The sequence below is a fragment of the Megalobrama amblycephala genome, linkage group LG21 (genome assembly GCF_018812025.1).
Source record: "Megalobrama amblycephala isolate DHTTF-2021 linkage group LG21, ASM1881202v1, whole genome shotgun sequence".
Taxonomy (NCBI): domain Eukaryota; kingdom Metazoa; phylum Chordata; class Actinopteri; order Cypriniformes; family Xenocyprididae; genus Megalobrama; species Megalobrama amblycephala.
The window spans coordinates 13,390,939-13,405,947 of NC_063064.1; positions in this window are offsets into that span (position 1 = coordinate 13,390,939).

Here is a 15,009-nt window from a genome sequence, read left to right on the forward strand (position 1 = left end):
GCGGAACTACAATGTGTACAAAATAAACTTTAAATAAAATAATAATAATAAAAAAGAAAAATCAGTGAAAATGTTTCAGTTCAGTTTTAAAGGATTAGTTAACTTTCAAATTAAAATTTCCTGATACCCCCATGTTATCCAAGATGTTCATGTCTTTCTTTCTTCAGTCGAAAAGAAATTAAGGTTTTTGATGAAAACATTCCAGGATTTTTCTCCATATAGTGGACTTCAATGGAGCCCAAACGGTTGAAGGTCAAAATTACAGTTTACAGCGATCCCAGACGAGAAATAAGGGTCTTATCTAGAGAAAACATCGCTCATTTTCTAAAAAAAATAAAATGTTTATAAGTTTTAACCATAAATGCTCATCTTGAACTAGCTCTCTTCTTCCTCTCTATTTGAATTCCAGCAGTGTAGACACTGCTAAGTGCATTACTGCCCTCCACAGTTCAAAGTTTGAACTAAATTGTCATACAATATGCTAGTGCAAGTATATAACAATTAGTTCAAACTTTGACCTGAGGAGGGCAGTAATACACTTAGCAGTGTCTACACTGCCGCAACTCTAATAGTGAAGAAGAAGAAGAGAGCTAGTTCAAGATGAGCATTTATTGGCTGCGTCCGAAAACTGGAAAATGCTGCCTTCTGAGGACACATTTCAAGGTAGTAATGCATCAAGGCACGTCCGAATCCAATGTTAGCTTCACTTCCTGTCTCACCAAAGCTCGCGCTATATTGCTGTAGATCATTAAACTGTTATGCTGCCTCAGAAGTCTGTCCGAAATCAGTTTCATGAGGTACCTTCATGCACAAACGCTGCCGTACAAGTCATTCTCTTATAAGGCAGTGAGGCAGCAAGACAGCTACCTAGGTTTTCGGACGCAGCCATTGTTAAAGTGGAACTCAGTAAGATTTGCGAAGCTCCCCCCTACAGGTTCCTTCAGTGAATCACACTGTCGTAAATACTCCAAGCGCAGCTCTGGACTACAATGACTACAACGCTCACCAGCGCAGTAGTTTTGCAAATACAGTACAAGAAATGTCGATGGAGGTGGGTAATTTTCGAAATTGTCTTATAAAGTCATAATATATACATTGTTTTTGAATTACCGTAAAGCATTTTGTCACTCTCGCGTGAGCGTGAACGTGAGGCGAGATTGTGTCGGGTCGGCGCAACTCAACTTGCAAGTGCTGTTTTCTGGCGTAGACGTGCCAGAGGGGGTTAGTGCACGCCTCAAACACACCACTACAAGTGAATTAACCATCGTAAGGACTTAGAAAACTATTTATGAAGGTAAAAAAGTTACTTAGCTATGTAATTGTGCAATTTTGACCTTCAACCATTTGGGCTCCATTGAAGTCCACTATATGGAGAACATTCCTGGAATGTTTTCATCAATAACCTTAATTTTTTTTCGACTGAAGAAAGAAAAACATGAACATCTTGGATGATATGGGGGTGAGTAAATTATCAGGAAATTTTCATTTGAAAGTGAACTAATCCTTTAAGGTTGAATGCTCATAAAACTCATACAGTGTGATAGAAAGTGTGTAGTAGGCTATACAGGAATCGATCTAGTACGAGTTCACGGATGGGAAGTCATGGGTTTGACTGCCGTTCCAGTGCACTTTCAAGGGTGGAAGGTTGGAAAAACACGAGTTACGGGTTGCCTGGAACGCGACATAACTTCAGTGATGATTTCATGGGGACTTTAAATCATAGGTTGCAAAATTATTTTTTTAAAGTACTACACATAATGAAATCAATAGCACTTTTGAAAAAAAATATTTTAGAATGATGTAGCTCACATAATAAAAAAAAAGTGATATTGGTTCAATGTTGACTCGATGACCGACTCATGCCAGTGGGGTAAGCAAAATAATCTTAATCCAAACTGAAAACAAGATTATATAGCTTATTTTTGGTTTGATATAAGATTATTTTGCTTGTTTTAAGGAAAAACTCACTTAATTTTGACTTATTTTTCCTAAAAACAAGAAAATAATTTTTACCTGTCAAGAAAATGCTTCTTGATTTAAGAACTTTAAGATAGTTTGACTCTAAGTAAGAACAACATTTTTTTGCAGTGTAGTTTGATAAAAATGTCTTTTTACATAATCATATAAAAATCATAACAATTATGCAAAAGCACTTTTTTTTTTTCAAACTAAGTGCTAGGCTATAACCAGCCAGAGAGCATTGATGTGTGGACTGAATTTGATGGCATTACACTGCATAACAGTGAAGTTATTGAATATTTTTTTCTAATAACAGTGAAGTTATTTAATATTTTTTATGATAAGATTATGCAAAAGCACATTTTACCAAACTAAGTATCGTAGTATGACCAGTTGATGTGTAAACTGAATTTGGCGTACAGTGTGTACAGTGTGTTATAGTGAAGTTATTGATTTTATGTAATAATAAAAAAGCACATTTTATCAAACTAAGTGTTGTAGTGTTGTAGTTTGTCTGAAAACAAGTGATCTTCCGTCGTAGGAGATTTCACATTAATTTATTCAGACAGTCAGTCTGTCAAATAAAATAAAATAAAATAAAATAAAATATTTCACAGCCCAATTTCACCTGAAAATGAGTCACATATGCTGAATTCCGAAAATAGTCTGCCTGAGTAAATTAAAAAACAAAAAAAACAGGCCTAAATAAATAAATATAAATAATATTTTACAGGCCAATTTCACATGAAGATGGTAGTAGGCTCCACCTCACAGTCTGACACTGTCTGCAACTGAATTCCAAAATTAAAACCCTTGTCCATACATTCAGAAACTAAGAAAAAGAAAACTCTTAGTTTCCACAGTCCAATTTTTACCTCACATTGAGAAACACGCTTAAATGCGCTGTTTCAGGGCGGTCTGATGTGGAACTACAAAATAAGAGCCCCCAAAGCTCTTTACATAGGCTATGCTGTTTTGTCAGAGTGCGTTTAAACATGTGTTAAAGTATTTTCAACTTTGGTTATTTTTAGGCTATTTTTAACCGTTAACGTTCATAATAATTTTGAATATACAAAAAAAACGACATACAAATGAAAATTCTCGTTAGATGCCTTGTCAGTAATCCCAAATGACTGTGATTAGTCTATCGTGATCAGCGCTGAGAAAAGTAACAGTACTACTGCGTAGTCTCACAAGAATGTATTGCCAGATTTTCACCGTTAGATGTCAGCATTTTAATTATATTAGATTAGCCTACATCACAACAGATTACTGAGTATATTAATTTGCCTTTGTCTATTTGCAATTGTGATTCAAAAGAGAAGATAAATTAAAGAGCTGTTGCACTTTTTAAACTTGAATCTGGCTCTTCATTCCCTTTTTATATTATATCTCTATTGTCACTATTCAAACAAAAGTGAACCCCTCATTTCTATAATTGAATTCATATGCTTGCGCCTCTCTGACAAAATAAATTTATCGCAGTAATCAAATGCAATCTTTTGACCCTAATTAACAGCATAAATCGTATAAGATGGGTGTTGACTTTTATTTGAATCTGATTTGTTCACTGAAAAATAGTCTGTGATCAAAACAAACAGGGTTCACAGGCTTTGCCACCCTGATCTCGAACTTATTGGGTAAAAAATGACTGCAGCTAACATTAATTTTTATGATAATATTGTTACTTCTTGCAGCAAGTTCTGTGTTACTGTGATGACTGTCTTTAGAACTTTCGATATAAATTAATACACCCACACTCTTTTGGATGGGTTATGTCATTTTCCTTGAACAATGCTTAATAGTTTCACAGACACATTTAATGAGGGACATGCAGAGTAATCACAGTAATCAGCACAAGTACTAGTTTGACACCATAATGTCACCATATGAGCAAAAAGAAATTATATGAAGCAGTTATGACAGTGACAAATTGCTTGCAGTGATTATTATCTGGACCATACTGCAAATATGCAGTGCCTAAAAGCCAGTGTTTAAGGATTAAGCAAATGGACAAAATAAATCAACATAAATTGCTTTCACTTACCAAATCATGGTTGTGTTTATTACTGCATAGAGTCAATATACTAATAAAGTGATGAGAATTAATATTAACTATACAGGGAGTGCAGAATTATTAGGCAAGTTGATTTTCTGATCATATTTTTTTCCCAAGCACATTTTACCAATTCCAATCCACATCAATCTTAATAACTACTATTAATATTGTTTTTAATCATTTATAAGTGATATATAATTGTTCATGAAGGCTGGAAATGAAAAATGCCTTATATTCAGGTGTGCAGAATTATTAGGCAAGTTTTCTTTTACAGGCAAAATGAGCCAAAAAAGAGATTTAACTCAGACTGAAAAGTCAAAAATTATTAAATACTCATGAGAAGGACGCAATACTAATGCAATACTAGAAATTGCAAAGTTAAAGCATGACCAAGGGACAGCAAAATGCTCATTGGGTCAGCGGGGTCAGACAAAAACAGGTGGAAAAGAAAAGACACGTTAACTGCAAAATAATTAAGAATTATGTGTGAAACCATCAGGAACCCTTTAGTCTCCAGCGCCACCATTTTCCAGAGCTGCAACCTACCTGGAGTCTCCAGAAGTGCAAGGTCTCAGGATCTCAGAGACTTAGGTTAGCTAAAGAATCCTAAAAAATGACCCGCACTTGATAAGAATCACAAGCTGAAGTGTTATAAAATACATGAAGACTGGGTTTTAATAGGGCTTATAGACAGACAGCTTGAGAATGACTCCTGATGGACCAGCACCACATCCTCTTGTACCACTGTTTGAAGAATTTATCCAGAATCTGGCAGTAAGGTGTTTGAGTTCACTTTTAGTCCATCTCTTATCCTGAAATGTCTGTCTTGCAGAGATGGACTAAAAATGATCTTCCAAAACTTACTGCCAGATTCTGGAAGATAAATTCTTCAAAGAGTGGTACAAGAGGATGTGGTGCTGGTCCTTCAGGAGTCACTCTCAAGCTGTCTGTTTATAAGGCCTGGTAAAATATGATCAGAAAATCAACTTGCCTAATAATTCTGCACTCCCTGTAGTCTTACACTGTAAAAAAAAAAAAAAAAAAAAAATCATGATTTGTTATCACAACATTTTTTCTTTTGTCAAATCAACTAAGATAATGAATGTGGTTCAGAAAACATAATATTTTGAGATTCTGTTGATTAAATCACCTTCATTGTATTAACTCAAATTGTTAATTTCAATGAACTCAAAATTTTAAGGCAACCAGGTAACTTACTTTTTAAGTTAAACCAACAATTCTTTTTTACAGTGTAGACTCATATTGGGTCTGTAGAATTAGAAATTACTTTGCACATTCAGATGTTTTTTACCAAAAAAAAAAAAAAAAAAAAATCACAGTATCAGTTTTTAATCCTTAATTGGTTTAAATTGAACATTTGTATGTGGCTTTGATTGATCATTTTGACTCTTTTAATTATCGATTTCCACACAACATAATCCTCACACCTTCTTTTAATATAATATTATTAAATATTTTACAGTTTTTTTTATTAAATTTTATTGTGTTTTATTAAGAATTATTTATTTATTTATTTATTAGAAGTAGTATTAATACATGTAGTAATAGTAGTAAATTTATGCCATTTATTGGTACTATTTTATTCTTTATTATTATTCTTTATTATTTTATTTAATAAGAATGATTTTATTTATATAAAATATTATATATTAATATGTAAGCAATAAGGTACTCGAGGCTGCGCTGTATCGTGAATAAGTCACGGATGAAGGGCGTTGTTAGGCACGATGCCTCCAACCCCTTCTGTGACTTATTCACGATACAGCACAGCCTCGAGTACCTTATTGCTTTTATAAAACGGTTACCATACAATACAAATATTAAAGCCAAAAAATATGTATCAATGCAACTTTCATGAAGTAAAATCACTAAAAGCCTTCCGCCGGAAAAAATTGTCCCTGACCGTGAACAGCAACAGAAGTTACATTATTACGCCATTAGGTGGCGGCAAAGACTGTCTTTATGAGTGTGTCACTCAGTAGCGAAGACTTTTACTTTGAAAAGACTGAATTGTTGTGAACACGGAACAAGACGCAACTGACAAATGCTTTGACTAGCGCTGTCAGTCACGGGATAACTGTTTAAAGGACAAAATTAATACAACAAACATTTAAACAGTTTTTTTATTATGAACATAGGACTGACCTGAAGGAAAATGCTAAATCTGAATGCAGGTAATAAACTCGTTCAATCGATCTCTTTCTCACAATACTCTTCTAATACAGTAAGCTTCAATGAACAATATCAATTGAGAACATACAGTTTACGTTGCTAAGAGTGGTTGCTAAGGGTGTTGTGTAGTGATACACAGAACTGTTGGGTGAAGCGGTCGTAGCCGTGTTTTATTGTGAATAAAACCAAAGACTATAGACCTTATGTAGCTCCGCCCCTTTTCAGCGTTGCGCTCGTTGTCTTTTGACTTCCGGTTTGTATTTACGCAGCGATATTACATTTATGAATGAACTGCTCGTTTTAAAATCTTCCCGATCTACTGACATTTGTTAAGACATTTGCTTTAAACATAACAATGCTCATGATAACTTTCATTAACTCTACAACTGGTAAATCCACTTCACCAGCTAATTATTCTTCAACAGTGATGCCATAGAAATATACAGGGCTACTGCAAAAACGGAAGTTCAAAGACAATATTCTAAAGATGGCGGCGCGCATGTTTCTCTGGTAAATAAGGTCTATAGAATAACACAAGACGTGTCACTCGTATTGATTTGAATGGGAGAAAGTGTGGAATAAGTCCCGCCTTCTAAAGCCAAGAGCCAATCGCCGACTGGTAAAGTAATCGCGTCACCTCAGCGGCCGTTAGAATCACCGGTTTCTATAGAAACAGTCAGACTCTCGCCTCCGAAGAGACGCGCATTTAGGTCTGCGCATGCGCATTAGCTTGATCCAGCCTGAAAAAAATACTTTTTTTTTGTCATGATTCGAGCGTTTAGAAACTAAATTTATGAGTCGGTTGTTGTTAGATTTCATTGGTGATTTCAAATATGAAATTTAATCGTAAGGTTGGCGAACAGTTTTGGAGAATCTGATGTTTCCCCATTCAAAGAGATAGGAGCTGCATGATGCCCAGGATGCCCGAGAGGCGTTTCAAAGATGGCCGCCGAGTGAAATGACCATAGACAGTAAAAGAGGAAATGACTTGTCTTAAAGGGACTTTGATAAAACACAGTTGTTGACCAATCAGAATCAAGGACAGGAACTAACCGTTTTATATACACTCTAAAAATGCTGGGTTAAAAACAACCCAAGTTGGGTTAAATATGGTAAAAACCCAGCAGGTTGGGTTAAAGGGCACCTATTATGCCCTCTTTCACAAGATGAAATATAAGTCTCTGGCCTGGTCAAGTTTCAGCTTAAAATACCCCACAATTTGCCGCTATTTGGGGGTGAGCAAAAGCATGCCTTTTAATATATGACTATATTGCTGGCTAAAAAAATAAATCCAAAATTGGTTGAAAAAAATGGCTCCTTATTGGTCCATATTTAACCCACTTGATAACATGTCGTTCTTCTGTCTGTGTAATTTGAATCAATCAATGGAAGTTTTACCATTAATTTACAGCAGACAGCAGATTGTTTACATGTGTTTTCTCATTTGAATGCGCTAATGATTTCTTGCCTTCAGTATGTCCATAGATCACCTGCTATTTTGTCCAGGAGTAATTACCCAGTGCTCTTTGGGAGCATACGTGAGCGCTGTGTATACTGCTTATAGATTTCATTTTGTGAGGTTTCTCTCTGATTTCCCTTGCCTCAGTAAGAGGTTTTTATTGACTGGCATTATATGAAATGTCTCAGTCGATTTTTCAGTCCACTAATACTGGGACCTGGGGAACTTCATCTGTCCTGCGAGACCCATCTTAATGAGACTCATATGCAAGCCAGATCTCACCTCCAGCGGTTGGAGAAGATAGATGATTTTACTGTATTTCCTAGTTGTCATGTATATCTGTCCAGTGCTTTTAGACCTCATCATCAAAAGGGGTTTTTATTATTCATGGCATGGTGAAGTAAGAGGTTTTTTTTTTAACTCTGTGTTTTTCTTTCATTAATTAAACATGGCTGTCAGTTGTGGTCCACCACAGGTCTGGTCATCTCATCAGTATGTTACATACACACCTAAGCCTTCTTTCATCTCAGTCCAAGCCAAAGAAACAGAGTAGCCAAAAACATTGAGATTGGAGACTGGAGTTTTCATTTAACAGAAATAATGATATGATTTGTTTGTGCTTTTACAAATTTGACAAACTGGCTATAAGTATTTATTTAGTGCATTTCACCTCCCTAATCTTAGTATTTTCTACATCTGCTTCTCAGGCACAGCTGATGAGACTTGCCTCGGGCACATGCATACATACACGCACATATTCACAGATGATACAGAGGAGATGACAGGAAAACAGAATATTCTGCCACCCTTACTCTCTTTCTCTCCCTCACATGATCCAACTCAGAAGAAGCACAAAGTGCTTTGTGCTGACAACACCCTGGCCCCACGCTTGACTAGCTGCTCGCTGACATGGATCACTTTGTTTCCGGAGTTATATTCCGGAGTGCTATGTGTGCACATGTGTATATGCACTGTTATATTATCAGATTAAAGTCACGGTGAAATCAAAATGGACAATACTTGTTTTTTATGGAAACATAAAATTTCTTTATCAAGAAAGGTCCACCTATCAGGACTTGTACTCAGGTTGCCCAAAGTGCAATGGCACTATATGTTGGTGCCCTGCCCACGAGGCTATCGGCACCGACATTTTTTCTTTAATTCATGCACTATTGTAATATTTAATAAAATTAACTTCTCCTTCCTCTTGTGACAACGTCTCTTGCTAGGGCGGGACAACCTGTCACTCTCATGAGAACACAGCAATAACAAACCACAACCATTGTCACAACCATTAATTAAAAGAACATTTATTCAGGTCCATATGTAACATTTCCATAAGTATTATGGAAATGAATGGAGTCATTACATTTAGTCTATATCTATGTATATTTACAGCCTATATTTCACCTTGTACTCAAGTCATATCACAGTATGAGCAGAAACTGACATACTGTGGACTGAGAGATGTAATTGAATGTGCCATGTTAAGCCTGAGGTAGAGAGCAAATGTTATGTAGCAAAGCAGAGCAAGAGAGAGAGAGAGAAAGAACAAGGCTCTAGAGGGACTTCAACAATATTTTCCTTGTGTGTATATAGCCACATTCCGGTAAGGCATGCATCTTCTGAAAGTTATTTTGGAAAGGTGCTGTTTTGAATTATTCTGGTCTTGCACTGCCTGAAACTTTATACATTTTAAACTGACCTATATACTCGTAGGCACTGTAACAATTAGCTATATGGCCCCTTTATCCTGGCATATATGCTTGACACATGCTCACTTTCCTTATTTTCATCTGGATTTCAACCAACACTGCATCATAGCGCAGCACACATAAAGAAATGTAAAGACTTTCTGCCACACAGAGCCTCAAAGTGCACTTTAACACATGCAAGAGACATTAGCATAAATTAGAGTGCTAGCGTTAGCTGGCTAATCCTTTATCCAGAATTAGCACTTATAATGGCTCTGTCTCTGTTGTACAGGAAGACCTAATAAATGTGGGCCAGCAATTAGAGGTTATCTCCTAAAGTTACGTAAAAAGTTTATAGCTTATTCCCTTGAGGCAATCCGGACCTTAAATGGGTAATGAACAGAGCACCTAGCTCTATTCATCTCAATTTTCATGTGGTAGGCCCTATTGCATATTATAATGACACTGTTTGTAGGTCCAGGAATCTTTGAAAGCTTGGAATACCGTGTGCAGATATCTCAGATATCTTTCCTCTTTCCTTCGCTCAACTATTTATAAAAGCTATCAAACATACTGTCCTGTTTTTATTTGACTGCTCCTTAGAGCCAGTACAACCCATTTTGACCTTTAGTTGCTATATACAGTATGTCAGGAACAAAATCATCATTTCAAATGATATAATCCAGATACAGAATCAATGAGCATGAGTGGAAACCCTCGGTGCATACAGTGCAGTCTTAAGGGAAGGCCTTTACTTTTCAAACTGGACACCAAGGCCACTCTTATACTATTATTTGTTAAGTCTTCCCTAAAGAATTTACTGTTTTGTTTTAACCAAATCACCTTTGGTGTTTAATATAGAATAATGAATCTGCCACTAGGGGCAGCAGTGTGGAGAGTAAGTGATCTGGCCTTTGATCAGAGTTACTTTTTTGATCTTAGGTTTCTTTTCCACAAATGTGCTTCATTATAGACACATTTACTTCAGTGGGACTTATATATATTATATATACTGTAGAAGGACCTCTTAAAATCTCCCATACCCCTTTATAAGGTTGCAAAATTCACATTTAAGGGTACAAAGTTCTCTTCTTGCATAATCACATTCAGCATATTGTGTCTAACTCGAGACCCAGTCAAGGTTATGTGCTGACTGTAACTCACTCACCCACTCATGCTCCCAAAAAAAAAAAGAAAAAAAAAAAAGGAGAAAAGGATCAAAAATGCAGTGTAATTTGTAGGTAATGTTGTTTTTGAAACTGATCACACCAGAATGGAGCTCATCCTTCCACATCACTTTCAAAGCATTCCTGCAGTCTCAGAGGAAGCTGACACTGGAACCATATAAAGAGATACTGGGGCCAAGCAGCATGGTATGTTTTGGAGCAGTTCCAGGTTCTACAGGAGCTTTCTGCTTACATAGACACTCACATACTGTATAGACATACTACACACATGAAAGAGCAGGAGGCGCTCTTATAAAGCTGCAGTTCACTGAATCTGTCCAAGAAGCCCCACAAAGTGGGTGGTGAGGAGCAAAAGCCAAAGCTGAATAGAAGCATTGATATAAGCAGATATACACTTAAAGGGACAGTTCACCCAAAGATTTAAAGCAACCTTTAAAAAACCATAATAGGGGCACTTAAAGGGATATTTCACCCAAAAATGAAAATTTGATGTTTATCTGCTTACCCCCAGCGCATCCAAGATGTAGGTGACTTTGTTTGTTCAGTAGAACACAAATTATGATTTTTAACTCCAACCGTTGATGTCTGTCAGTCTTATAATGCGAGTGAATGGTCACACAGTTTATAAGAGTCAATAAATATGCATAGACAAATCCAAATTAAACCCTGCGGCTCGTGACGGCACATTGATATCCTAAGACACGAAACGATCGGTTTGTGTGAGAAACCGAACAGTATTTATATCATTTTTTACCTCTAATACACCACTATGTCTAACTGCGTTCAGCATTCGCTTGGTGAGGTCTGATCGCGCTCTGACAACGGAAGTGATGTCTGGCACTCATTGAAGTATATGCGCGAGACATCACTGCCGTTGTCAGAGCGCGATCAGACCTCACTAACCGAGTGCTGAACGCAGTTGGACATAGTGGTGTATTAGAGATAAAAAATGATATAAATACTGTTCGGTTTCTCACACAAACCGATCGTTTTGTGTCTTAGGACATCAATGTGCCGTCACAAGCCGCAGGGTTTAATTTGGATTCGTCTGTGCATGTTTATTGACTCTTATAGATTGTGTGACCATTCACTCTTATTATCTGACTGACAGACGGCAGCGGTTGGAGTTAAAAATCATCATTTGTGTTCTACCGAAGAAACAAAGTCACCTACATCTTGGATGCCCTGGGGGTAAGCAGATAAACATCAAATTTTCATTTTTGGGTGAACTATCCCTTTAAATTCTGTCTATATTTACATGCACAGGAACAAATTTCACCTGTTCATTAAATGTCATTGATATTGATGACAAAAAGTACAAAGCGAAACATCAAAATGGGAGAATGAATAAATGAATACATGAATAAAAACCTGAGTTGATTATCAAAGAAATATGGTGAATAGAAAACGTCACATGACGTATACATAATAATGAGTTATATACATAATAAGCCACAATAACCCACACACAAAATATTTTCTCGTTATCTGTGCACATAAACACACTCTTAGGGTCAAAAGACTAAGCAAGGTCACAAAATTCCCATCCAGGCATTTACCATTCCTCTTCAAACAGTCAAACATAGACAAGGACAGCAGTTCAGTTAAAACAGAACAAAAGCCTTTTATTCGTCTTGTATGTATTGCTTATCAAGGCTGATTCCAATGTCCATCCATGCTTCGAGTGACAGTTTATTTAGAATACCAAGCACATCACTGTGAAGGGACCATTTGGGTTTAATAGAGAAGTTTTGCCTGCACCTCTTTTCATCTAGTAGCCAACGAATTCCAATAAGGTTTTTTTTTAAACTGTGCTTTTATAATGACTTTCAAAGAAGAATACATTTCAAGCTAATCCAAAAATCAAACTGGACTTAAAAAAAAAAAAAAAGATTCTTTTAATCCACCCACTGAAGAGTTTTAAGGGATCAAATTCTGACCAAAGGATGTTTGAAGGGTTTTATGGTACTTTCCAGCAATTGGATAGCACTCAGAGTGCATTCATGTTAAGCTAATGAACAGGATTGCAGCCATCAGAAATAGAAAGACAAAGGATAAGACAAGAGTGAGGCTAACATCACTGAATTAATGCATTTGCTTGGAGACTATCACATTAATGTTCCCTTATCTATATTATTTAAATTCACCATATTACATTTCATGGAAAATAAGCAATTTACTTAATTTTCACATCTTGTGTTCAGGCCCTCAAGATACAGTACTGAGATGGTATATAACCACGTATGAAATAATAACTGACAATAATCATTATTGCCTGTTTCTGTTAAAAGTGATTTACAAAACATGTTAAAATATTTTATTTAAATTACTCACTTGCAGCTGTTTTTTTGTATTTGTTGTGCTGGCTGGTATGATTAATGTGGCAGCTATAGACCTTATGTAGCCCCGCCCCTTTTTAGCGCTGCGCTCGTTGTCTTTTGACTTCCGGTTTGTATTTCCACAGCGATCTTACGTATTTATGAATGAACTGCTCATTTTAAAATCTTCCCGGTCTACTGACATTTGTTAAGACATCTGCTTTAAACATAACAATGCTCATGATAACTTTCATTAACTCTACAACAGGTAAATCCACTTCACCAGCTAATTATTCTTCAACAGCGATGCCACAGAAATATATGGGCTACCGCAAAAACGGAAGTTCAAAGACAATTTTCTAAAGATGGCGGCGCGCTTGTTTCTCTGGTAAATAAGGTCTATAGTCGTGTGGATTCAGCATCATTCAACATCATACCAGTGTCATTGAATATTAGCAGTCAGCCATTATTAATTTATTCAGTGAGCAAAAGTATCCATTAAAAGGGGAGATACTGAGATAAAGAAACATTCATCAGATGGTGTGATCTCAACATGAGGTGACCCGCTCCATGTAAAATAAAACTATTTAGACCAATGATATGGCAAGATTCTGTAGTGTTAGTGTACACAATTTTATAGATATTTGAGTCATTGATGAATAAGGTTTTTAAAAGTGTAAAAAAAAAAAAAAAATCATAACGGAGATATAATTTTGAAGTTTTATTAAGTGTTAACAATGAGATTATGTGTTTTTATAATCAATTAACACTGCTTTTGTCATTTTTTTACAAGGTTTACAACATTTGTCAAAAAAGTCATTCGGTTTAACCAAAATTTCGGTTTTACCAAATTACTTTTGGTTACACGGAATGACAATATTTAAAAAAAATGCTAACAGACTGATAGCTAGCTAGCTAGCTAGCAAAAGTACAATCAAACAGTTTATATTTAGTACAAGTTTTTAAAATGTTACAACATTTTTTATGTTTTATAGCGGTTGTACCGAATGACCTGATGTTTTGCGACATGCGTATGAGCAAGTGAAAACATACATTTTTCAAATAGTTAAAAGAGAGTTAATTTGCTTCACGACCATGTGGTTCTTTGCAGGTGTCTGAATGATGTCACATCCTGTCACATGATACTGACCGCATGACTTGATCCAAAATGGTCCCTTTATATTGGTTACTCCGAATGACATCAATGAAATTAATTTTTTAGGACATTTTTTCTCATAAAAAAGCAACAACTTAATTTTAATATCATGTTGATATATGATGTTATAAAATCATGCCAGAATAAAAAAATATATACATTTATTGCATTTTAAGATGTTTTAATCACAAATGAAATGGCTGTATTGGCCTTTGGACGGTTAAACTGAATGACTTTTGACACTTCAAAATCTTTAAAATACCTGCAGCAAAATATTATTAAAACCTTTTGGATTCGATAAAAGATCTATACCGCCTTACTTTGGATATCATATCTTTGTTTTTATTATTATTAAGGCCTTTGGAAAAAAAATGACCCGTCACATCATTGACCCATTTATAAAAAGTGCAATATATTTAGGGGTTAAAACTTTGTAATGAGAAATCAAATCAATCAGTGTGCCTTTAATAGTATCAAACACGTGCAAAGAGGTTTAATCACGGTCTTGATTTCGTCATAAGCTAAAATCTTGAATCAGGCATGATAAAACAGCTTGTTCAGCTCTACTTTAGTCAAAAAATATATACTTATTTATGTCCTTGCCTATTATATATGAGAGGTTTTCTGAGTCAGGGGAAAGGAGATTACACAAAAATCGGTATGTCACAGTTTTATGTTTTTTTCCCCTCTTTATCTCGCTCTCTCTCTGCAAAAAGAGGTCAATAGGCCACATGGTATTATAGATCAGGACATACTGCTCGCAATGCCAAAAACTTAAGCAATGAACAGCGCTGAACTAGTGAACATCATGGCATATGCTACAAAATCTGTATACGCTATATGCAAGTTTCTTATCTTATGATTGGTATCAAGCAAACACAGTTGAGTTTCTGTTTACCATATTTGATGTACTCTATATACAGTATGTGCGTTTATCAATGTTCATATATAAAAAGTTTTAATTAAAAGCTTGAATTACAATGT